This window comes from Artibeus jamaicensis, unplaced genomic scaffold, assembly GCF_021234435.1.
Source record: "Artibeus jamaicensis isolate MK-2021 breed Jamaican fruit bat unplaced genomic scaffold, CSHL_Jam_final scaffold_1964, whole genome shotgun sequence".
Lineage (NCBI taxonomy): Eukaryota > Metazoa > Chordata > Mammalia > Chiroptera > Phyllostomidae > Artibeus > Artibeus jamaicensis.
In genome coordinates this window covers 8,196,064-8,222,002 of record NW_026522030.1, presented here as the reverse complement: position 1 = coordinate 8,222,002, position 25,939 = coordinate 8,196,064, and the positions used below count along the sequence as shown (strand labels likewise).

At 40.6% G+C, this 25,939-nt stretch overlaps 1 protein-coding gene across 11 annotated transcripts in view; it reads left to right on the top strand.

Annotated features, from left to right (window-relative positions):
* The first annotated feature begins 593 nt into the window (after positions 1-593).
* Positions 594-25,939, top strand: part of KIAA1958 (KIAA1958 ortholog) — a 146,269-nt gene continuing 120,923 nt past the window's right edge. For 6 of the 11 annotated variants that reach the window (XR_008389896.1, XM_037152626.2, XM_037152620.2 and 3 more), the window contains exon 1: positions 596-1,444. The gene's annotated coding sequence lies outside the window, so the exon portion shown is untranslated. Of the gene's footprint in view, positions 1,445-20,791; positions 20,930-25,939 lie in introns of all 11 variants that reach the window. The other 5 variants (XR_005083557.2, XM_037152627.2, XM_037152628.2 and 2 more) reach the window with 3 other exon arrangements.

Genomic DNA, 25,939 nt, shown 5'->3' with positions numbered 1-25,939 from the left:
GTCAAAAATGTTTGCACAGATTTTATATTCAGCCTAGACCAGGAGGAATGTTGATAGAGCCAGGTATTAAGAATCCTTTCCTCTTTGTTCAGAAGTTAAGTATTTGTCAGCCTCGGTCATATTCTTGTCACTGTTACCTTAAGAATGTAAGTGACCGAGGTTTCCCTGTCACATTTGGGATGAGGTCAAGATGTGAGCCCCACCCACATGCAGCTAATCAGATATGCTCTAAATGTCATTATTAATCATCACTATTTTGGAGATGCTCAGTTCTGTAAGTAGAAAGTTAGGAGCCTGGCTGGACACTGCAGCCAGAGTACCTGGGATGAATCTGAGTTCCTCCTGCTGTGATGTGAAGTTGGGCAGATTTGGACGTTTCTCTGTGCCTGTTTCCCTGTCTATAAAACAGAAATGCTAACACCAACTTCATAGTGTTTTTAGGATTAAATAAATTAATATTGGCTGAGCACTTTGCTGTATGCAGTGTGAATTCCGGGCATAAAGTGTTTGCTAGGTAAAATATGGGTGGAGGGTACCTGGTAGTACGTAGCATGTCCAACCTACTTCTTTTGTGATGAGCCATATAGGTGGTATTTATTGTATGGACTCCTTGGTCTCCGCGCGTTTTAGGTGTTTTTAGCGGCCCTGCTCCTTCCGTGGGAAGGATGCTTGTGTTGCAGTTGGATTAGGAAATTCCACCCGGCAGCGGTCAATGTGGGTTGTACGTCTGTTGGTCAGAGTGTTCTTGCACAAGCTTGTGCGTAAAAGAGGTGACACACACTTGCCATCCGCGGAGTGTAAAGAGGTCTGCTCCCAGCTTTTAGGTGGAGCTGTAAGAAGCTCCAAGTGGCAGCCGGGACCCCGGGACCCCGGGCGTGAGGCAAGAGGGGGTGCTGCCCACCTCGGAATGAGCCAGGGAACGTGGGTTGCACACCTTTCCGGGTGCAGAGACCAAGCTCATGAACATGTGTGTTTAGTAGTAGGATGGTCGAGCCACGCGTCCTCGGGTCAGCGACTGCGGCGAGCTCACGGCGCCCGTCGTAGGACTGCCGTTTACACACTTCCTGTGGGTCTCGTGGACCACGGAGCGTTTCCGGTGCCCGCTGGAGCCCGGGTCCGAGCCCCCGCCCGCTGGCTGGCCCCGCCCCGCCCTCGCCCCGCCCCTAGCCCGCCAGCCGCGCTCCGAAGAGCCGGGTGCCAGGCGCCCGGGGAGCAGGAGCGCTGTGCGCTGGTCGGGGGAGCTAGGCTGGCGCCTCCGCACCCCACTCCGCGCCGTCGTGCGCCGCCATCCCGCGCCTTCCCCGCTCCGTGTGCCGTCGCTGCCCGGCCCTCCGGCCGCTCTCCCTCCCTCCCCTCCGTCCCGCCCCGTCCTGCCCGGGTTGCCGGGCTCCTGCCGGCCCCCTGCTGCCCGCGTTCCTATGGACAGACGCACAGACACCTGCAGGTGAGTGAGAGCCCGCGTGCAGCAGGGGGGCGAGCGCGCCGGCACGCCAGCCGTGGCCTGGGAGTCCCTTTGTGTAGGGGGCGGCCACGCTGGGGTCTCGTCTGCATCCCCTTCGGCAGCCGCGCTGTGACCCGGCTGAACCCTTCTTTTGTCTCCTCTGGGCGGGGGGAGGGTGGGAAGGCCGAGAGTCCGGGCTGGGAGCTGGGCAGCCGGACGTGGTAGTCGGTGGCGACGGGCTTGGGGGCGTGACGGGCGAAGACCCCGCGCAGCCGAAGGTCCCCCAGCGAGTCTCGGCGCCACCGCTTGGTCCGCCCGCCGCCCAGCATCTCCTGTCGCCGTGCGTGCGCACAGCTCGCCTGCCCCTGCTTTTGGGTTTGTTTGAGGGGGAAAGAGGGCGGGAAGGAAAGAAAAGATCTACCCTCTTAGTTTCTAAGTCTTGAGATGGTGTGAGGAGAGGTGGTTCGGGCTTTGCCCGACTTGTGTGTCTCGATGGAGGCACGCGGAGGTGCGTTTGGGGCGTGTGTGTGAAGGAACGTGCAGCGCTTCGGTGTCTTATTTATTGTTTCTAACGGAGGAGGGCTTTCTCCGAAAGACTCTCCCCCGCCCCCCATCTGAGGCTGCGCACAGTGATTTGTGTTTGTTATCAAATACATCCAGAAATGTATTTCCCTGGGTGGAAGGAGGTTGGGCTGGCGAGAGTCAAACCAAAATCAAAGAATGGTTGTGGGATTTCGGGTGACTTTCTTTTCTTTTTTTTTTTTCTTTTCTTTCCTTCTCGTTAAGATAGGGACTTAAAGGCGAGAAATAAAAGATGAACATGGCTGTGATTTTTACAGTTTTTTATATATGTATATTTTAAAGTTTTGGGGTAAAGTTTTGTTATCTCCCAGACTCCTTAGGATTAGCATGATAGAATCTTTTACCAAGTACACAGTTAACAAGTGAGTGTCAGGAAGTGACAGCTTTCACGGTGGAGGTTAATTTAGACTGCAGTAAACAATTACCTAGCTTACCATTTAGGCTGAAACCTTTCTTTTTTGCTCATTTGAGATAGATCTTTCAGTGTGATATCCCGCCCCCCATGATTGTGTTTTCCCTATTTTATTATATTATTCATGAGTACTCTGTACATAACCCAACGATTGGGTTGTATATTTAGTGGATACAGTGTTTTGAAAACTATCGTGATATTTCTGATTTATATATTCTGGCTACATTTCTTAATAAGCAGTTGCTGTGTGTTTCAGATGCTCAAATAATAAATGAAGTTGAATAAACACCCAGAAAATTAATTTTACAGATTCAGATTTTTAGTGCAGGTATGGATTTATATATTTTTATTAATTTCAGTCTGCTGCACACTTATGGATACTTTTTATTTATTTTCCCCTGTTGTGTCAAAGTCCATATTGACAAACTTAAATATCACAGTTACCAAGCATAGTATAAAAAACTGTTTGGGGGGCACTCAGTTACATGTACAGATATATGTAGAAAATGGAGGCTTTGTTAAAAAATAAAAAAATATATATCTAAAGGAAAAACATGGTGGGAAAATATTTGTTTAGATTTTCATCAAGATGTAGAAATTCATCAGAAAACAATATACAATTTAAGCAGTTTTAATTAGGCAAACTGAGTTTTGTCATTTAAAAAAGAAAACAAGCATACCTAAAATAGTGTTTTCTGGAAGAAAAATTATTCTGAATTCTTGCCTTAGCTGCATTAATTGATTAATATCATTGCATGCCTAATTTTGTACATGCCTGGAGTGTACGTTTTTTGTACACTTTTAAAAATAGGAGAGGCCACATCTAACAACAATCTTGCCAGCCCCTTTGAGTTGATCGAATTGTATTAGTTCCTAATAAAGGAACTGTATTAGCAGGAACTAATGAAATAAGAGGTAATCTAGACTATATCTTCCAGTCTAGATTAGATAAGTGAATTAAAACTCTTCGCACAGGTATGGAGCTCTGTACCAGTTGCTGATAGGCCCTTGAGCAAGGTTCCTCTTTTCCATTAAGGATGGCCCCCGGAGGATGGGTATTGAAATCTGTCCAGGCTTTATCCTGAATGGTGGGTTGGAGTTGTAAGATTCTCCCACAGTTTCAGATCTTATACACTCTTCATCAGCTCTTAGAAGTATTAAAAGAAATAAGCAAACAAATTGAATTGCTTGTTTATGTATTTATTTACAAGGCTGTGAGTCTTAGTGATAAGGGCTACAAAGAGTCACTGTGTAAACTAAACAGTAAGAGAGTGTGGCCTGTGTTGAGAACTGCTTGGCAGAGTTGTAGTTGTGCTTAAACAGTTTTCTGGGATTGGCAGTACAACTGGCTGTCTTTTTTGTTGTTTGGGTTTTTGACTGTGATGTGTAGATATTAATTTTGGGGGTTTTGTGTAATTAACAGTTTTGCTGTAATCAAAGGCATTCCAGAGAATCTTGCATATTTTCAACTGATTTTCCTTTTGGTATGTTGTTGTTTAGGAAGACATATAAATTATTTTTCACTTTTCATGGTTGACATTTCTTACTGCTACTTTGAAATTTTAAATTTGTATAAAGTTGGATTTTAAATACAGCTGAGCAGTATAAACTGACACCAGATTTTTTTTTAAAAAAACAACATTAAGCTCTCCACAGTTAAATTGGTAGGCTTAAAAATCCATGGGCTTGTCTGCTCTTCCTGTTTGTTAATTCTCAGTGTGGTACCTTTCAAGGCAACTCAGAAATGTTCCAGTGAACATAAACTGGAACCCTCAAATGACTAGTATTATCATTAGTAATAACCAAATAGAAAGCTGAAAAGTAATTTCAAGTCCTTTTGTGTGTGTAGTTTTTGTTGCCTGGTAGGAAAGCAGGTCTGACTGGGACAGTGACCTCTTATTCTAGCCTTTATGTTCTGCATTGTTTAAAAATAGTGCAAACCCTTGCTGCTTGCAGAAAATGTAGAATTTACTCTTGGATTAATATTCTGCTACCAGATGTATGAGGCTGGCTCTGAAGTGGCTTTTTCTCTTAAATACTGTCAAAAATAGGAAAGCTGAAGATTGGAGAGAAGCCATTTATTTTGAACAGTTTATTTTCTGACAGTTTGTGTTTGTAAAGAAACCTGTTCATAATATTACTTGAGAGATCTGTACAGTTGCTAGCAGAAGCACCACAGGTTTCTTTCTTTTTTTATCTTTAAAAAAGTTCCATCTGAGCTTAATTCTTCCATGATACTTTTTGACTTTGCTTTTGATTAGTTGATTTATGGGACTTTATTTACCAACATAATGGGAGAATTCTTTTGCTATCCTGAAACTGCACTCTGCCTGTGCGCTGGTCTGTTTCCTAGGTAACAAATGCATTGCATAGATTCCATAATGAGGACTGTGGTTGGCTAGTTACAGTGTAAATTCTGTTGTTTGGTAAAGCTTAGTCTCATTCAAATAAAGGTCAAGAATCCAAAAGTACTGAAAATGCACATTTTTGAATTTTATTTTCAATATCAACAAAGTTTAATATACTTTTCTGGAGAAAGGCACATTATGTAAAAGTATTCAAGTTTGTTGCAAGTCTTACACTTGAACAGTTGAAGAGCTTTTTGACTTTTTCATATTGGTAATACCAGTGGCTCTAGTGCCAAAGAAGATGTATTTCAGAAACACTTTATCACACTTACAATATAGAAAGCAAAGGGCTTTGGTCTAGGTCATCAGTAATTGGCTCATTTGTACTGAGGGAAGAAAAAAACTCATGTATTTTAAAAGATAAATTGCATAACTTTATGTAAAATACTCATATAACTTGAAAAATGTTAAGACTTAAAGCATTTAATAACCTTTCTGAAAACATTAAAAGTCTTACCATAAAATCACACATTTTACTTGCACTTCTCCTTCTGTCTGTCTGAACTTTGCCCAGCACCAGGGGACGGGTCTGAGAATAGCTCTGCATCACCTTCCTTTCCCCTTGGAATCTCCAGTCTCTGTCACTCCAGATCCAGGGCAAGATGTAGTGTGCAGTTGCTGGTAACTATTATGTATTCATTTTAAAAAACTTGCAAAGAGCCTTGGGTGGTATAGCTCAGTGGATTAAGCACAGGTCTGAGAACCAGAGAATCGCAGTTCAATTCCCAGTCAGGGCACATGCCTGGGTTGCAGTCTGGTTCCCTGCAGGCCAGTTCCCAGCAGGGGATGCATGAAAGGCAACCATACATTGATGTTTCTCTCCTTCTCTCCTTCCCCTCAAAAGATAAATAAATAACATCTTAAAAAAAAAAAAACTTGCAAAGAATCAGATATCTTTTCATTTGATGCCTGAAAATGTTTCTTCTTTATTAGTCATCAAAGATTTTGTTAGCTAAATTTTTAGTAAATGTTTTAGCTTTTGTTATGTTTCTTGTTTGCTAATCATCAAGGCTTTTGTTTGCTGAATATTTTAGTAATTATTTACAAGGAAAGATTTTGTTACATTTTTTCTTTTGAATTCTAAAGAATATCCAAACTTGCCCCCATTACTTTCCCTTGCTTGGATGGATTGTTTTTGGATTATTTACCCTTTTAAAGTTCATTTTAATTTCAGGACCAGGATATATTTTGGTTGGATTCACTCTTGGTTTTCCTCAAAACTAGCACTACATTAAACTTTTCCAATTGCAAATATATCCTCTCAGTTTTCCCTGGTAAATATTTACCGTTTAAATTTTTTTTATCATTACATTATTAAGTCATAATCACTACATATCAAAAACTATACTTTTCTGTGCTGTCTGGGTAGCTCAGTTGGTTAGAGGAGTGGTCCCCAGCCTTTTTGGCACCAGAAACTGGTTTTGTGGAAGACAGTTTTTCCACCGGCAGTGAGGGGGGGAGGGTGGGGGCAGGGTGGCTTTATAGCCTGCTACCAAATGCAGCGTAACGGTCACCGGCCACTCACTGATGGGGTTTTGATAGGAGTCTATAAGCAATTGATGTATTACGGTCTCTGTGCAGTCAACTTTCTCTGCTGATGATGGTCTGTATTTGCAGCCGCTCCCCAGCGCTGGCATCATGGCCTCAGCTCCACCTCAGATCACCAGGCATTAGATTCGCATAAGGTGTGGGAAACCTAGAACCCTTGCATAGAGAATATGTAAATGAACAAGCATTTCTGCGTTCTAATAAAGTGTCATTTACAGAACCAGATAGTGGGCTGGATTTAGTTCACAACCCATGGTTTGCTGAATCTTAATCTATTCTGGTAAAAAAGTGTTGTCAGATTCTGATACCAATATGGTTTTCTTTTTTAAGTGACTTTGTTTTCTTGCTGTCCAAATCACTTTCATTTTGAAAGGCCAATAATTTTACTAGGCTGTGTCTTAAGTGTTGGCTTTTTCCTGATAATTTTCCAGATACATGATGTGTGTGTTTTATTATGTTGGCTCAAGTATTTTTTCAAAAAATATTTTCATCAGTTATAGATTTTAGTATTTACTGTTTCGTTGTTACCACTTTCTTCGTGGTCTCCTGTAACTCCTATGTTGGACCTTCTTTGCTTGTCTTTTGTATCTGTGCCTTTCTTTAAAATCTTTTAAGCTTTTATATTTGCTTTATTTTTGTATTTTTTCCTTTTTATCCTTTAGTCTCTTTACTGTACTTCTCAGAGTATCTCCCTAGTAAGTCTAGTGTCCCTTTTAGTTTTGTCTCCCCCTTTCTGATTTTTTTCTTTCCTAGTCTCTTCCGAACACTATCATTTTGTGTAAATGCTTAATTTATCCGTTCCCTTTTTTAGTTTCTCTATTTCTGATATATGCGTTCTTTTCATATCTTCTATTATTTTTTAAATTTCTTTCCGTTATTTTTTAATCCTTACCCAGGGAAATGTTTATTGATTTGAGAGAGAGAAAGAAACATTGATGTAGGAGGAAAAAATCAGGCGGTTGCCTCCTGTATGCGCCCTGATCAGGGATCAAAACCACAGCCTAGGGATGTGTGTGCCCTGACTGGGGAGGGAACCTGCAGCCTTTTGGTGTCCCGGCTGTTGCTCCATCCAACTCGGCCACCTGGCGGGGATGGCTTTGTTTATTCTTAAGTATGAATTTTTTTGTTATCTTGGTAAACTGTTGTTTTTCCTATTCATTGTGTAAGTTTAAAAAAAGGTAAGATATGCAGTGATTTGATCATTAACAGCTCTTCTTAATTATCTGCTCTATAATATAATGTGTTAAGCCAATATAAAGGATAGGGCAAAAGTAGGTTTACAGTTGTGAGTACATGAAATGGAGCTTATTCTTCTATTATTTATTAATTATTGTGTTATTTTCCATACAAACAACTGTAAACCTACTTTTGGCCCACCCCGCATATTTGTTGCAGGGAGTTTACTTCTTTTCTAAATTACTTGGGTTTTTAATATTCTCATGACAATTCTGGTTCAATAATATACAGTTTCTGTTATTTTGAGAAGACAGCTCTAAATTCATGAATTTTTGTATAACTAAAGTTTACTTTTTAATTTTTTTCCTAAAGTTTATTTTGAGAAAATTTAAGATTTTAATCTTTTGTTAGAAAATGTTTTCCTTGTGTAGTTTACTGTAGGTAAAGGTGGCAATTCAGTTGCTTTTGGAAATTTGCCGAAGGAATTCTTTTCTGGCACCTGGATGAACCCAAGCAATTTGACAGAATTTATCAAGAGCCACAAATGTAGTCATACCCATTTATCCAGCACCTCGACTGATTGGAAAGGGAAAACGATACGTGCACAAAAACATGCAACAAAAGGGAGATCAGGTTCATGGGCTAAATCTGGCCTGCCGCAGCCCAAATCTGGCCACAGCCGTTCGTCATGGCTGCTTTTGTGCTGCGGTGGCAGAGTTTCGTTCTTGCAGCAACCCTGCACAGCAGAAAATAGTTACTGTCCGACCCTTACCAGAAAAAGTTTGTTGACGCTCCGTTGGAGTATTATATGGAGTCGTAGAAGACTGCCTATAACCGGTATATCCACAGTAGTGGAATTATTAGATAAATCCTGTTATAAGCACTTGATGGAATAGGATGTAACCGTTTAAGTGATTATAGCCTGGGTAGTTGGAATGCCGTCCAGTAGAACCAAAGGTTATAGGGTTTGATTACCAGTCAGGACACATACATAACTTGTGGATCCAACCCCCAGGCAACAGATCAATGTTTCTCTCTCTCTTCCCCTCCCTCTTTTCCTCTCTCTCCCACCTTTACTCCCATTTTCCTTCTTTCCCTCCTTTCTAAAAATCAATAAACATGAGTTCTTTTTCTCATGGTCATGGATGACAGTGGGGGTGAGGGATAGTGTGGCGGGGGGGGGGTGCATAGGATAAATGGTAATGGAAAAAAACACAATAAAATAAAAAAATAAAACCTGAAAAAAAAGGTAAAAAAATTAAAATTAATAAACGTATCCTCCAATGAGGACTTTTAAAAAATAAATAATAAAATGATTATAGATGTCATCTAATCAGTAAAGACAAAAACTTCTGTCCCCATAGAACTTTAATTTTAGTAGAGGAGATAAGTGCGTAAACAAGATAAATATATAAAATAACATATAAGGGATAAGTGCTGAGATTAAAAAAAGGGAGGAAGGCATATATGAAATATTTCAGGGTCGGGGCTTGACAGTTTAGACTGACGAGGAGGCCTCACCCAGAAAGGCACTTAAAATCCGTGAGAGTGCTCGACATACAGGTAGCTGGATGAAGGGCACTTGGCAGAGGGAACAGAGTACACAGGACCGAGGGACTTGAGCATTGACGCGTTTTGGTATCTGCGGTGTGTCCTGGAACCAATCCCCTGTGGATACCAAGGGACGACTGTATATACTTCATAGGGTTGTTTTGAAGATGAAATGAATTCATGTGAGTAGAGACATCAGAGAAATTATTATGGAGGTTAAAAATCTAGAAGGGAAGGTTAATTGAACACTAGATATTAGAGAAAGTTGAGTTCAACAAGTACTTGTTCTGTTGAAAGTCTCTGTGTCTGTCTACTTTGACTTCATAGGTAACACAGTAATTTATTAAGCACCGTGGCCCCAAATCCTGTGCTGTTTTAGCACATATACTATACACCTTTTATAGATGGTTATCAACTTTTGGAGACTTTTCAATGGGAGAAACCCTGTGACCTTGGTGACCAGCTTTTGTGGGTCATCTGATGAAACATGGGGCAGGCTGAGTGGTAAACGGCATGTGGCCAGCGCTGGGAAGGATGGCTTTTGTTTACTGGGGCATGTGGGAACTTTGCTTTGTGGGTATATAGGTCGAGGCGCTAAACAACGCTATTTAGACAGATACACACAGCGATGAAAGGAGATCAAGGAGAGCATAGTGAGTGAGGATGTAGCCCGGTCCTTTGAATGGTGCCAGCAAAACTCTGGTATTGGAGTGTCTGCTCTTCAGAGAGGCTGAAGATGACTGAATTTACATAATGGATATAGTTAAAAACTAATTTTTTTTTTTTTTTTAGTTTTCCAGAAAATGACTTAATTTCTAAAATACCTGGGAAAGCTTTTGGTAAAGTCCGAAGTATGGAAAAAATGAAACTTACCTTAGAGAATACTATGGCACTTTGGAAAATTTTTGTGAAAAATATTAGGTATATTTTTCTTTGTGGTATCTATTTTAGTGAAGGATAATTTTATATACATAGTGTGTCCTGAGTGTATTTTGGGTTGGTGACTATTTGGGGATTGCATAAAATTCTGTTACTTTACACTGGGAGAAATCTGAAATTTTTACGGGGATGATTTTGTTTTGTTCGGTACTAAGTCTTCCGAAGTTACACTTGCTCAAGCTGCTGCTTAAAGAAAACAAAAACAAACATAGGTGGATGAATGCAGGTATAGTCAGCCGTGTTTCTGCCACGCGGGCTCTATCAGAAGGTTTCTGCCTGCCTTGCAGAATCATGGATTGTAACCTAGGGTGTCTGTGGGCACATTAATTCTATACGGAACCCAGGGATGGCGCTCGTTAACTAGAAGTGTGGCAGTTTTGGTAGTAAGTTGCTAACAGGACTTCGGTTTTTATATGGTTGGTAGTACACTCCTGTTGTAGCAGTCATGGTATTTAGACCTGTAGGTCCGTTGTGTTTTTCCTAGTCCATTAAAGTGAATGGAAAGATCTCCAAGAAGGTTTTTTTAAAAAATACAATTCAATACTTATGATTTAGTTATTAGTTAAGCTACAGACTTTTAGAAGCATTTGAAGGTGGGGGGAAGGAAACCGTACGTTCACAGAGGCACTCGTGCAACGTAACATCGTGACACCGGATTAGCCCGTGCCTCCCAGTTCTCTGCTGACACACCAGACTCCAGTCTGAGGAGTAGCGGGACTCCGATTCTCCCTTACCACTCTGTTCGCTGTGGACATGATTAGTCTGGAATGCTCAGGAAGGGTGTGTGGGATCTCTCTGTAGGTTTCAAGAAATGAATGCGATCGAGTGTGTTACTGTGATTTTTTTTTTGTAGCAGAAATTTTTGTTCTGTGTGATAAATGTGCAGTATTAGCACCAAGAAAATGAAAGTTATATTGACTGGGACACCCATCACATTTTCTGTACCTGCAGGAGCAAATTTTGTCTTTGTTGTCTTTGATATTTCTTAATCATTTTGTGGATTTTTGATCCCTGTGAGAATCAGATGAAAATTTTGGATGCCCATTTGTGCATACCACTTGAAATTTTGTACATATTTTAAGAAATACGTGGATCACCGATGCATTGAGCTCACAATCTCTATTTTGTGTAATTACATTTTCGCATATATGATTTTCTTCAAAGATGAGAAACCTTATAAATTTGAGAAGGATTTAGGTGAGTGAGCTTATGTGCTTCCAAGGAAAATTTACTTTTTGGTGAGGAGACGATAACGTGCTATTTTTTCTATTAGAAATTCATTTAAACTGTTGTTTCTGATAAATGTACTAGTAGTGTGCATCCGGTTAAATCCTTCTCTGCACTAGAGGTCATTAAGCAACAGTACCTTATTACTGGTGCATTTACAATGGCAGGCTAGCAAGGAAAAATGAAAAAGTTTAAATTTTCTCATTTCCATAGGAATAGAGGGAGAATTCATTATATCAAGCATTACAAATAAGCATGTATTAAAGCGGCCACATAAGATTATGGCATGTTGTTGGAACACCCCATAAAAGATTATTTGCATGGAAGATGATTATTCAATAGGACTTTAATTTACAAGAAACATTGCATCGTTTAATTGAGCCCTTGTACACACACTGCTTCGCTTCAGTGGGTTGCATTTGCTCCTGCGCCTGTGCAGTGCCGTCAGGGCGGTGAAAATCCCATTCAGTCCAGCCGGGAGGGGAGACGACAGCTGAAAGTCATGTCATAAAAACATACATTATTAAACACTTGAGAATTGTTTCTGAAATCGGTTTTCTGTTGGCTGGTTTATATCATAAAGCTGATTGTCTGGTGTTTTTTTTCCTAATAAGATTTGTATAAGATTATTTGGCCCTCTTGGCCATTAGTTAAACTGTATGGTTCAGTTTAAAAATCTCTCACTTTTATAGGCCATTCGTCTATATTGTACTTTTATGAAATGAGCCAACAGCCTGCATTTGTGGTCATTACTGAAAGAAAATCACTTGGTGATAAAGAAGACACTGAAATAAGCATTTCAACAAAAGCTAACTTGTGATTAAAAGGCCTAGAAAAATAATATATGGTAAAAAAAACAAGTAATGTAGCTATGTCTAATGTCTTCTCTGTCTGTATTAGCAGAATAGTGTATAATGTATGGATTAACTTTGTCATAGAGAAGGAGTTTTGGATGGGCTTGGGACCAAGTCCTTGTGGATGTTCCATTCTTGAGACATTTAAAATAAGCAGTGTTGTAATTAGCCAGGCCCATTCTTAACAAGGAACTCCGAATGTTTCAAATGACGACAACACTGAAGGCCTGCAGGGTCGGAATGTCTATTATCACCACTGGCTGGGAGGTCCCAGCCAGTGTAGTAAGATGAGGCAAGAAAAGGGGATACAGATGCTTTAAAGCCCTCTAAGTGTTACCATTTGCAGAAATAGTGATGGGATAGAAGAAAAGAACATTTCTGAGACTAAAAAGGAAGTCCGAAGTGGTGAGATGGGAGGCTGAAACCTTTTCTGCGGGGTGCCTGCTGTGGTTTTGGTGAATGAAGGCTTTTTGCTGAAAGTGAAGGGGCTGAGGGTAAAACTGGGCAATGAAGAAGAATGAGAAGAAAGGTTTTGGAGTGGCAGCTGTGATGAAAAGTTATTTGGAATAGCTTTAAGACTTCAGCTGGGATGTCCATAACACTCAAGTCAGGCAACAAACAGAAGTTGGTTCCTGCGAGTCAGGGTGACTTCTGGATTTTCTGAGCATAGCAGTTGATTGATTACCTGTATGGGCAGCTAAGAGGTGGTCCAGCCCCTTTCACAGAAATTTGCTCCTGAAATCTGATACTTGACTTCATGAAACCCTGAAGTTGGAGATATTGTAGGATCAATTATAAGTATGGTAAGGGAGAAAGGAAGGATGAAACTATTTGAGAGGAAAAGCCTTGTTTTGTTTTGTTTTGTTTTTACGGTTTTATTATTTTTTTTAGAGGGAGAGGAAAGAAACATCAGCCCCTTTTGCCCACCATGCTTTCCAGGGGAGGACAAACCTTCTACCCAAACATGTGTTCTGACTGAGATCCAAACCAGCAACCTTATGCTCTGCGGGATGACACTCAACCAACTAGCTACACCGGTCAGGGCTGTGTTTTATTTTTGTAGTGGACAGATCTGTCAGTCTCTGGTTATGTACCAAAGGCCTTGATGACAATTGTGTATCAGAGCAAATAATTTTGGGTCAAAAGTTTTGAGTTCAAGTCCTGCCTTGATTGTTGGCTTGCCTTGGTTAAGTCACTTAATCCTCTGAACCAGTTCCCATATCAGTGCAGTGGAACTAAAAATACCGATAGCCTAGCCTCACAGTTGTCCAGAGTTTGAAATGAGAGACAATGTATGAAAATCTTCTTGTAAAATGCGGGGTCCCATTTCCAGTCCATGCCCTCCACTCTTTTCCAGTCTTCCTCTCCTTGATCCTGTATTTTGTTCACGTAGTGTAAATAACCTTGTCTCATGGCCATGATAAAAGTGTGAATCTTGTAGAAAAGTAACAAAAGAAGTATTCATGACTGTTGGTGTAATTACTTGCCTTGTGATAATATTTCATGTTAAAAATACATTAGACTTATGTTTCTGGCCAAGGTGGACACTGGGAGCTGATTAATCATTCCACCTGTATTAGGGTTCTCCAGAGAAACAGAACAAATAGGTGTGTGTGTGTGTGTGTGTGTGTGTGTATACGTCTACATCCACAGTACACACACACAAAAACTATATGAAGAGATTTACTGTAAGGAATTGGGTCACACAATTATGGAGGCTGAGAACTCCCAAGTTCTGCAGCCAGTGAGTTGGAGAGCTCGGTGAGCCAGTGGTATAATTCCTGAGTCTGAAGGCCTGAAAACCAGGAGAGCCAATGGTGTAAAATTAGTCTGAAAGCCTTTTGCGGGCTCAAGACCCAAGAAACACCAGTGTTTCAGTTTGAGTCCGAAGGTAGGAAGACTGATGGTTCAGTTCAGCAGTCAGGCAGTTCCATGTTACTCAGCCTTTTTGTTCTATCAAGGTCTTCAGTTGATTGGGTGAGGCCATCAGTTGTTAGTGAGGTCAGTCTGCTTTACTTGGTCTATTGATTCAATTATTAATCTTATACAGAAACACCCTCACAGACACACTCAGAAAAATGTTGATGAATGCCTGGGTACCCTGTGGTCCAGTCAACTTGACACATAAAATTAACCATCACACTACCTGAAACGATTAAATAAGACAGAATATGTTAAATGTGATTTTTAAGACATTGGGTATTAGGCAATGAAAGGACAGCGATTTCTGAGAGATGAGAAACAAATAACATGAACCCTGTGATTATCCCAGTTTACCACCTGGAAAGGGGTTCTAGGCTGTGGTGAAAGGGGGAAACCCAGGTAGAGGCTGGCAGACTCCCTGAGTTGAGAAGATGGGACTGGGAGTCTGAGGACTCCAAGGTGACTAGAGGTCATAGGAAGAAGAAAAACTCTGTTCACAGATGAGATGGTTCTGTATCCAGAAAATCCCAACAAATGCACAAGAAAGTTTCTAGATCTACTAAATGAATTCAGCAAACCTGTAAGGTACAAAAATCAGTTGTATTTCTGCACACAAGCAATGAATAATCGGAAAAGGAAACTTAAGAAAGCAGTTCCACTTACAGTAGCACCTAAAAGAACAAAATAACTAGAAACGAACTTAACCAAGGAGGCAAAAAGACTGGCACACTGAGAACTACAAAACAGTGCCGAAAGAAATGAAAGACAACCTAAATAAATATATCCCATGTTCATGGATAGGAAGACTGAATATTGTTAATACATATATGAATATTACCCAGAGCTATCCTTATCAAACTTCCAAGAGCCTTTTTTTACAGGAATGAAAAAGCTCACCCTTAAGTTCATTTGGAATTGCCTGAGGCCCTGAGGAGCCAGAACAGTTAGGAAAAACAACAAAGTTGGAGAACTCACACTTCCTGATTTCAGAAACTATTTAACAAAGCTATAGTAATCAGTACAGTGTGGTATTGTCATAAGGAAAGAATTGATGGTGTAGAAGTATACTCATGTATCTAGGGCTAATAGATTTTTGACGAGGGTACCCTGTTCAGTCATTGGCAAAGGAATAGTCCCTTCAACAGATGAGATAACTATATTTCTGTACACAAAGAAAAGGAATTGGACTCCTGCCTCATACCATATATAGGAAAATTAACTCAAGATGGATCAACAACAACATTTCAGAGTTAGAACCATAAAACCCTTAGAATAAAATATGGACAGCCAAAGAAAGCAGAAGAAATATCATTCTTTGCTAATTTTAGTTTGTGGTTTCTCTCTTGGTTACTCTATAAAACATGCCTTTTACCAGTCTGTGCTATTATCTTTATTAACATGATATTAACACAAATTAGATGTTTATAATGTCTGAACTCGGGCTCATAGCATCCCAAACTTGTTCAGGATGCATTTGGAAGTTTCATGATCTAGTTTTTAATTGTTGGTTATCAGCAGGACATCATAGTCTTGTATTTAAATGTAACTTCACTATAGCAAAAGCATTGTAAAAGACAAACATAAGTCACATTTAGGCTTTTAGGAATTTTTTGGTTTGAATTATCCTTGTGACTCCTGAACATTTCCTTAGTGTTTATGTGCTTTCCTTAGTGTTGGTATAGGTGCTCAGTGATTATTTGTGGAATGAGTAAATAAGGTGTTGTGATCATGAAAATAAATTCCAAATCTTGCTGTTCTTTCAGGCATTTCTAGCAGATATGTATTATTGCTACAAATCATGACAGTGGGGAGAAATGCTCACATACTTATTGGAGTTCAGAGACATTTTTGTACTAACTTCTGATAAAACCATAACTACATGGGAATAATTTGAGCTCATTGGATTATGTTCACATAGTTGTTGGATTATTAAAACATTTAATTAGTATTTCAGTAAGTGTTGACATAAATATGTCACGATGTCTCTTGTTCTTAATTATACAATATTGTAGGAAGTGGACCAATATAATAGAAAATAGAAGGCAGAACAGATAAACATACTGTATTCATTAATTCAGCCTTTAGCAATGGCTTTGAGTAGAAGTACTCCCTTTCTTTGCCAATAAGATAATGCATGTGATATCGTCTCAAGTAACTAGAGACAGAATGAAATTGATATTTTGCATTAGTTGTGCATTATTTATCATGTCTGATAAAGCAACAGCATATGCCTGATGCTTTACCTTACATGCCCCTAAATGAATGGTCCTTATTTTTGTCCACACACTTGAACGATCACTGTTGGGCATAGAATTCTGGTTTTAAAGAGCTTTCCCCTAAGAAACTATCGACCATCTTTGTTGTCTCCTAATATTTCATGTTGCAGACAAGGTATCTCATATTCTGTTTTAGTGCTGTACCCTCAGTTCTGTCCCCAACAACAGCCACCCATGTCTTAACCATGTCCTGTATGGTTAGTATATCTGTTGCTTCTAAGTAGCTCTAGGTCTACTTTTCAACTGAATCACATTTGATGTCTGTCTAGTCTCTGTTCTTCATACACCCATCTTAGCTCCTGGTACCTTTGAAGGAGCCAGGATTCCCTCTTCCTTGGTTCCACACGATGGATATGATTGGCTTGATGTGTGAAGTCATTCACATCACTTATTTTGACCTTGGACCCTGCCTGTGTTGGGGACAGTTCCTTATTTCCGCTTACCATATCCACTTTTCTGTGACTTAATCCTTGGTTATTGCGTAACAATGATTCCCCCTTTCCCAACCCTGAGTCCAAAGGTATGCAAGATGAGGTTACTAATTCAGAAGGACTTGGTTCAGCCTAGAGTGGAACAGCTGCCGAAGGCATCACTACAGGAACTTATTCTCATTGTGTGGATCTGACATCCAGCATCTGCCTCTTGGTCATAATAGGTAGAATGGAAATTTGAATCCATGTGGTCCAAATTGCTTTTACAGTTGAGCGGATGGTGGGAGCACCTCCAACTTAACAGGTGGGGTTGCCGGAACTAGCAAGATACAGGGTTATGTGATGACGACTGATGAAAAAAATAGTTTTTTACCCACAACACAGAGCCTACCACTGTAGCCACCAACATCACAGCTACCCTCAGAAATTGATTTTTTTGTACTCATGACTTCAAATTTGAGAAGTGACGATGAGAATCAGATGCTAAGGGTGAAGGGTGAGCCTGGCGGGATGCTGAGACTTTTCAGATTCATGTATAATGTGTTGATTTTAAACCACCAGCGAGTAGACATGTGGTTTTGAAAGCTTTGTGTGGATTGAATGAAATGAGGCTATTTTTCAGATGTGCTGTCTGGCCTGGAATTTCTTCACCTTGTATGCTTTTTGAAAGTCCTAGGGAAGGTAGTTGAGAATTTTCACAGTGAAATATTTTATAAAAACAATTAAAAGTGAACCTGTGCGCTGAACCTTTGCACACATCTTTCTCTAAGGTATATGTATGAACACATACTCCAGTGTCATTTTAGCACAGGTTGTTGTGTAACTTCTAGTCTAGTCTTGTATGGAACTGGTCTCCGCGTTACCAGGCACCATTAGACTAGCTACACGGGGGCCAGGCTGTCAGCTGGAGAGGGACAGGGGCAGCAGCTTGCTGAAGACGATGCTCTGAGATGCCATAACTAGTAAATAGGGTCACTGAGTCTACAGACTAGTGGAGTGGGGATCAGGGAATAGAGCTCGTGGGGTGAGGAGTGTAGTAGACTGTAATAAACAATAGCTTCCATGTATTGAGGACAGACTTAAGGGCTGAGTTCAGAGCCAAATATACAAAACTGGGAGGCAGTTAGCTGAACTGGACAGTGGCGGTTTTGCAGAGAGGAGTCTCTTAAGCAGTCTTTCTGCTGGATGTGATGTCAGTCTGTTACACATATTATCTTACTACAGCCATAAAACTAAGGCTCTGTTATTATTATTTCTCTTTTATAAATGTGAATGTTGAATCTCAGAAGTTGCAAATTGTTCAAAGTTATACATCTAGTAATTTCTGGAGCCAAGATTTGAGCCATGTCTGTCTGATGCCAAAGCTTGTGTGTGGTGTATTGAACCACTGTGTATAATTGATAAGACCCATGAGGCAACGTGTATCGGTAACTTTATTTGAATTTGCCTTAAAAAAATGCTTCAGGTTTGTTCCACTTTGTCTTAACAGATTGAACAGGAACGTTGCCCTGAATGGAAATTTGCAAGTAGCTCTGTTAAGATTTGAGGGTTAAATGAGAGATGGTAGTTTCATTCAACATCAACAGTGAATCTAAGTGGGCTGCCAGATGGTGCACAGGAGCCCACACCACACATATGATGCCATTTCAGGCGTGTTGGCTTCTTTCAAAGGCCAGTTCCATGTTCATAGACTGCTGATGAGTGGGATCAGGAAAGTAAGTGTGGCTGGTTTAGCAGCATAGAGAAAGCTCAGTGTATGTGTATATGTATATGTGCTACATTGTTGAAGTTGTTAGTATCTCCTCTATATATAAAGAAAATGCTAAAACAAAGTGACATGGATTCCAGCTGTTGGGGGCCATGGTATTGTGGATGACACGAGACAAATTCACACGGACTGCTGAGTCTTATGGAGGAATAGGGACAGTGTGGCTTCTCAAGGGGAGGGCTCCTTGGAGCACCTCACCCACTCTCTTAAGGAGAGCGCCCCACCCTTGCCAAGACAAGCTTTTATTGGGTTCAGTTCGCACTGGAATAACGGGTGTATATGTAAAGCTCATCAGTCATTATCAGGCAGAAATGATTAAACAATAGATAACAGGCAGAGAACTTTGAGGCCTTATTCTGAGTTAGGGTCAGATAGTTAAAGGGCCATAAAACTTTGGGGAACAGACTCACTTCTTACTTGGACCCTTATCATTTAAATTAAATTGAGGGTATTAGCAGAGTAGGTTTCATAGGATTTTACATATTCTTTCTTACGCCTGATTGCCCTAGAGAACCTGCCCTTTCCAGCACAGGGCCACACCCACCTCTAGCATTGTTTCAGGCTTACTTAAGTCGGGCAGGGGAAGTAAGGCAGCCAAGAGATTAGACTTCTTGCAGACAGAATGAGGACTCAGGCTATGTCAATGCCAAGGGGCAAGGGTCCATCACCCCCTTTTTCTATTGCCCCCCAAATCTTTCCCTGAGGGCCCCTTTGCGACCATGCCTGTCTTATGTCATCCCTCTTTTGAGTAGTTTTACACATAAGTGGCTAACCAGTCATCTGCCCCCAGGGCAAAGCAGGGTGAAGAGAAGGGGCAGAGATGGTGCCCCTACAAGGAAGATAAGCTTTGTCTTCCTTAGTGGTTTATGGTCCCAAGGTCCTTTATTCAGCCTTAGCCATGGGGGATTACAGCTTCTGAAACCAGGCAGGGCAGTTCCTAACGACAAAGCCCAAGATAGGACTGTGTGATAAGTGGGCTCTGGTTCAGATGACTGAGTTTTTATTCTTGGCCCTGGTGGATGGTTAGGTGTTGTTTATGTGGGGAGCTGTGTTCCTGGAATTCACTGCATATGTCACATGTGCCCCATGTGGGGAGTGTACATAATATGCAGCCGTTCTAATAGGTTTAAGGCAGGACTCTTGAGCAAGATTTCATAATTGGAAGCCCTGAGGTTTGTAGGTGATTACAGAGATTGTGAGCTATTCTTATTTTGGGGCCATTGACCTACACCTTACTCTCCCCTTCCTCCACTTCACCCCACAGACATAGGGCTTTTGCTCCTCTTGTTCTGGCAGGCTTTTTTTTTTTTTTTACTCCTAATTTGATTTTTTTTTTTTTTTGGTGTGATAAGAAGATGTAACAAAGCTTAACCAGTGTAACCATTTTTAAATATATAGTTCAGTGGCATTAAGTGCGTTCACATTGTTATGCTGCCATCATCCCCAGTATTCACAGAGGGCCACTTTATTTTTGATGCTACAAAACAATGAAAAACCTTCCTTCGAAAGGTGTAAAGCAGTGTTGTCCTGCAGAACTTTCTGTGGTGATGGAAATGTGCTCTTTTGCACTGTCCAGTATGATAACCATTAGCCACATTTGGCTGTTGAGCACTTGGAAAATAGTAGTAAGAGACTGAAATTTTAATTATATTTAATTTTACTTATTTTAAGTTTACATAGGCCCAGTAAAAAAGGATTAGTAAGTCGGCAGTGATGCTGATGCGGCCCTGGCACCTTAGGGTTGGTGTGGGGTCGGGCTTTGGTGCCATGAAAGGAGTTGGGGCCGGCCGACCATGGTAAACTGGGATGGCATTTTGTCATAGAAATAGTAATAATAATTCTAGTTGGCGGTGTTATGTAGCAGTATTAGTTCTATACTTCTGGTTAGCAGAGGGAGCTAAATGAGATTTTTGTGGGTGGCCTGAGAGCCTAATTACTTTATGGATAAAATTGTTTTTATGATAACATCTTCATTTGTATTCTAAACCAGTTGATTTACTATCTTTGGACCTCGATTTTTTAAAAGAGACTTGCTCTGTGTTTTATATTTTGTTTCCCCAAAATTCCCTGCACAGAGGCTTACAGCGTATTGTATATATATAAGGCTCAATACATATTGACTCTTCACTGGTGTTTCAGAGATGTTTCATCTGAAGGTATTTGGCCGGGTATTCTGTGTACTGAATGTCACAGAACATTTTACTGTGCTGGCTGTGAATTGACATTTGACACATTTCCTTTTCTCCTTTGCTCAGTTCCCATCAGATTGCTCATCCTCTCAGGACAATAAACGCTACACATTCTCTCCTGGAATCCACAGCAGTTGACCTCCCTGTAAGCATACAAATCTTGAGAAAATGAGCCTTTCCTGTGGTTTTCATTTATTCATAATGGTACGTTCCCAGTAATGGTGGAGGTAGGCTGATTCTGGGGATCACCAGTGGTCTGTTCATTGCCTGAATTATTTGGCTGTTCTTAATGATGCCATTACTCCTGCTTTATTGGTGTTTATTGCTGCAATTATTCATGTGAAAGTAATTTTGCCTAGTACCTATTATATGAAGGGGAACTTATTATGTATTTCTTTTTTATGTAATTGTCTAGTCCTCATAGGATTCTACAGTTTTACTTCTTTGAGTAAGAGAAGCCACATCATGTCTGATTGTTGTTGTTATTTTACAGTCTAATTACATTACATAACCAAAATACAAAAAATCAGACCCTCAATGTAATAAATCTGGGTGAGCACAGAGGAGAAGAAATGGGACAAAGGAATTCAGTGGCTGTTATTTGGGACCTTGGGAGTGGGAGAACTTGGAAAGCTCCTTTAAGTTTTTGTTCTGAAATGTGCCCATCCATGAATTCTCCCAGTGCCACCCAAATCATTGATCGTCGGGGATTTTGGTTGCATATGAAACTAAGTTGTTCTACAATGTTTGAAGGAAGGAATCCCCTTTGTATATCTCTGGGGAGTGCTAAACAGGTTGGGGCCACTGCTTCTGTAAGCCTGGGGGTGTTTTGTGATCACCTCATTCAGGCACTGACATGTTTGTGTACCAGCCTTTTCATCTCAGCTTTTATATTGACAGCATTGTCTGGGCATTAAGACACTTTCTTCCTCAGCATCTTTACCCTTGGTGTTCTCTTTGCCTGCAGCTTCACGCCCGCCCGCCACCCTCCTCTTCGAGTGACTCCCATTGTATTTCTCAGTTCTCAGCTTAAAAATCACTTTCTCAGAAAAGGCCTTCCCTGACTGATCGTCTTTATTAGGTCTCCCGTATAATTCTCTGTTGTACCTTCTTGTTTGATTTTTTTTCCCAGTATTTACCGCACCTGTGGTTATTTGGCATGTCTTTGTTTTATCTAAAGCTTCTCCTCTGGTTGACCTCCAGGTTTATATATCTGCCAACCTGTTAGACATTTATACATTTATTTATTCTCAAATATTTACTGAATGCCACCATGTGCCAGATGCTGAGAGGACAGACAGTCTGGCCTCTGCCCTGCCTTTGTGGGTTTATAGCTTACACAGCACATAATGGTAATCAAATACAATCGATCACCACTGTTTGTGGGTTACATATTTGTGAAGCATGCTACTCACTAAAATAAATTTGTAACTCCAAAATTGGTACTTGGAGGCATTTGCAGACATGCCAGAGTGGCGAAACAGTTGAGTTGACACGCCCAGCTAAGGTCAAACAAGGCTCTGCCTTCTAACATTCGCTCTCATACTCTGAACAGGTGTTCTTTTCATGGTCTATTTCGTGCCACCTTTTTTTGCACTTTTTTGGTGACTTTACTGTTTGAAATGCCCCCCACGTGTAGTGCTAAAGTGCCGTCTAGTGTTCTGAGTTCAGAAAGGCTGTGATGTGTCTTACGGAAAAAATATTTGTTGAACTTTATTCAGAGATATAGTGCTGTTGGCTTTGAGTTGAGTGGTAATCAACAATATCCTGTATATTGAATAGGTATATTTAAACAAAAACACAGGTGAAACAATGTGTCGACCAAATGGTGAAAATTTTATGGCCAGAGGCTCGCAGGAACTTACCTGTATATTGATTTCCTCTAGGAGTTCTCATTCACTGATTCAGTGTTAGAGTGACTTTACAGAACAGAACTGTTCTAACAGAACGAACAGAGCAGATAAGGACCAGAGCAGATAATTTCTTCTTCAGTATTAGGTGATACTTTTCCTTTACCATATCCTTTTTGTGGATGGTATAGAAATAAAACCAGTGTCACAAAGCATGGTCATTTATTCATTCCAGAGATGCTTATTGGGTGGCAGGAGGTGTTCTGACGGTGGAATGTAGAATAGCTCTCTTGGAACTTAGATGTGTACATGATCTGTCAGTGCTTAAATATCCATTTCAATCATATGTAATCTAGAATAGTTTTAGATTTACAGAAACGTTCCAAAGATCGTAGAGTTCCCACATACCCCATATCCAAGTTCCCCTATTAACATCGTACTGTAATGTGGTACATCTGTTACAGTTAATGAAGTGATACTGATACTTTATTATTAAATAAAGTCCACACTCGAGTCACATTTCCTTAGTTTTTACCAAATCTTCCTTCCTTTACCAGTCCTTCCTCTCTCCAGGATCCCATCCGTGATACCACAGTACACTTAGTCGTCGTGTATTCTTAGACTTCTCTGAGCTGTGGCGGTTTTTCAGACTTTGTTTGTTTGTTTTATCTTTAGAGGGGAAGGGAAGGAGAGAGGGAGAAAGATATCAATGTATGGTTGCCTCTTGTGCATCCCCTGCTGGGAACCGGCCTACAACCCAGGCATGTGCCCCTACTGGGAATCAAAGCCATAATCCTTTGGTTCGCAGGCTCATGCTCAATCCACTGTGCTACACCAGCCAGGGCCAGACTTTGTTTTTGATGACCTTGACAGTTTTCCAGAGTACTGATTCTGTGGCATGGAGCACTCGATTTGGGTTTCTCTGATCTTTTTCTCGTGGTTAGAAGGGGATATGGCTCCCTGGGAGGAAGACCACAGAGGTGAAGCACCATTCTCATCACGTGACATCAGTGGTTCACGCCATCCACGTGAATTACTGCTGCTGACGCCTGATCGCTTGGCCGATGTACTGGTTGTCAGGCTTTTACACTGCAAAGGACTCCCTCCACCCACCAAACTGTGCTTTCTGGAAGGAAGTCGCTCTGTACAGCCTGCACTTAGGGGTGGGGAGCTATGCTCCAGATTCTTGAGGAGGCAGCATTTACATAAGTTGTTTGGCATTTTTCTATGCAGTAGATTAGCCTGTTCTCTCATGTATTTATTTAGTCAGTGATTTATTTATATCGTATGGACTCATAGGCATTTATTTTATACTTTGGTTTATAATCCAGGACTATTTTATTTAGACGTTTTTCCCATTGTTGTACCTGTGGCCACTGGGCGCTCTCAGAGCGGCTCCCGCGCTCCTGGGCCGGGCTCCGGGCAGTTTGTTCCTGAGTGTTTCCTTCACCCAGGTTCTGTGGGCTCCTCAGATGCCTTGTTTTGAAAGTGGCAGTGAGTTCCCCTCAATGATTTCATATAGAATTTGAAAATAATAGGTTGTGTGTAGATGAACTCGGGCTATTGAGTAGGTAAAAAACAATTTCAGTATTGATTGGTTTTATTTTCGTGATGAATTTATACATCTGCTTCTCATAGGTGAAAATGTATAGGAGTATGAAATGTCTCAGAATAAATATTATGTTTATGACCAGTTTTTATACTTCAGTTTGTTCAGATGCAAATTTTACTTTGCAGTTTATAGTAGAGAAGTTTTACATTTCTCTGGTTTTCAGGGACATTTATGTCTGCCAGTAGCTGAACAGACATCATTATGCTGGAAGAATTTCCGTGATTATATATGCTGAGTGTTAAGATTGCTTAGTCTAAAAAAAGGACTCCATAATATTTGGCTTTTGGTTATAATTACCAGTGTATTTGCCAGAAATTAAGTTTAGCTTTTAGAAGCCTGGAATTCTTCATGTTTATCTTTAAATATTTCAGAGACTGTTATGAAGCTGACAGTAATTCCATTATATGTTCAGCTTATTCTGAGCTAAAGCAGATGGAATAACGTATAGCAAGTGATAGTACAACATAGGAAATGCTGAAGATATCAGGATGTAAATAGTAATATTTAGATTTATTATTACTATTTTTTAAAAAGAAACTAAGTGACTCCAAGTACAAGTAAAAATCTAGAAGGAAAATACCAAAATGTTGACAGTCAATGACTGTTAGGTTGTGTGACATGGCTTTTCTGTTGTTTTCCAGTTTAAAAAATTGTCAATTATTTCTTCTTTAATGCAGAAATGAAGGATTTTTTTTTTAAATTTAGGAAATAGCATATTCTGCAAGGACTGCTATCGAGTGCTTATTTGTTTGTTCCATTCTAGATGCTGTGAGTTAAAAGGCCTTTGAAAAAAATATTCCCTAACTCAGTTTTTCTCTTCCAATGATCTGGTGAGCCAGTTTTTATTTTTATAACAACGTTTTACAGTTTACAAAAATTTTAATATATCTTCTTTTATTCTAGAAAAGTCTATATCAAATGCATTTATACTTCACTTATACACGCAAATGGGTCAAAGGTTAACACTCAGTGTTGATGGATTGAAACCGTGACTTGATGAATGTCTGCTCAGTGGAGCAGGCTTGGAGCCGGAGAGCTCCGAAGGCTGCAGTGGGAACCCTGACCTTTGCCGTGGCTGCTGACAGACCATATTTTGAGGGACAGCCTCGATTCCTCTCCTAGGAGACTGATGACCTAGATAGATTCCTTGGGGAGCCTCTTCAGATTAAAAATACCTAACTCTGGCTCGTGTGGCTCAGTGGATTGAGTGCCGACCTGTGAACCAGAGGGTCACTGATTGGAATCCCAGTCAGAGCACATGCCTGGTTTGCGGGCCAGTTCCCCAGTAAGGGTGTCCGAGAGGCAACCACACATTCATGTTTCTCTCTCTTTCCCCCTCTCCCCGCCTCCCGGAAAAAAAAAAAAAACAAACCCAACACCTAGCATTATTTGGCTGCTTTGAATTTTTTTTTGTAGCAGGGAGGGGTAGGTATGAATGGAGACTTGGAATTGGCATAATAGCTTTAGCGGGCTGATGTCTCTGCATACCCTCAGGATGGGGCACGGGTCAGGGATTATAGTTGATAGATTTTATGGATCGTATGTCCCAGGATTCACAAAATTTGCAAGGGTACCACAATTAAAGGCAGATGCATTTCAATCACTTTTCTTTTTGTAAAGCCCTTAAAAAAAAAAAGTAAAGACCTTAACACTTAGAGATACATTCAAAAGGACTTTTTTTTTGTTCTTGAGGCAGAGGAAAATTACTTTCTTTTTAACGTGACCCTGTCCCTGATGGCCAGTAACCCAGTC